We start from the raw sequence: 574 nt of genomic DNA on the forward strand, positions 1-574 counted from the left end.
AGAGGAACGAATCTCTCCGAAGGCTCGTTGGCCCCGCCCCTTCCCCCGGCCGCCGGCTGCGCTCGGGACCACGCCCCTCGCCCGAGCCGCTCCGGAAGGAGCCGAGTGCTTGGCGGAGCCAACGGGCGCTCGATGCTGTGGGAGAGCGCGGCGGCGCCTCCTGGCGGCGGGACGGGACCGCGGAGCGGGCACCGGGATTGCACCGGGCACCGGGACTGCACCGGGCACCGGGACGGCACCGGGCATTGTACCGGGAACGGGGACTGCAACGGGCATTGTACCGGGACTGCATCGGGCATTGCATCTGGTACCGGAACTGCACCGGGCATTGCGCCGGGCACCGGGACTGCACTGGGCATTCTACCGGGCACCGGGACTCCATCGGGTACCAGGGCTGCACCGGGCATTGCACTGGACACCGGGGCTGCACCGAGCACTGCAGACAGCGGGCACCGCACCGGGTACCGCACCGGGTACCGCACCGGGCACCCCCAGCCCAGCCCCGGCCCCATCACCCCTCGCCATCCCCCCACCCGCCCCAAACCCCCCCGGGCTGCAGACACCACATCAGGGC

Source organism: Patagioenas fasciata, chromosome 27 (assembly GCF_037038585.1).
Source record: "Patagioenas fasciata isolate bPatFas1 chromosome 27, bPatFas1.hap1, whole genome shotgun sequence".
NCBI classification, from domain to species: Eukaryota; Metazoa; Chordata; class Aves; order Columbiformes; family Columbidae; genus Patagioenas; species Patagioenas fasciata.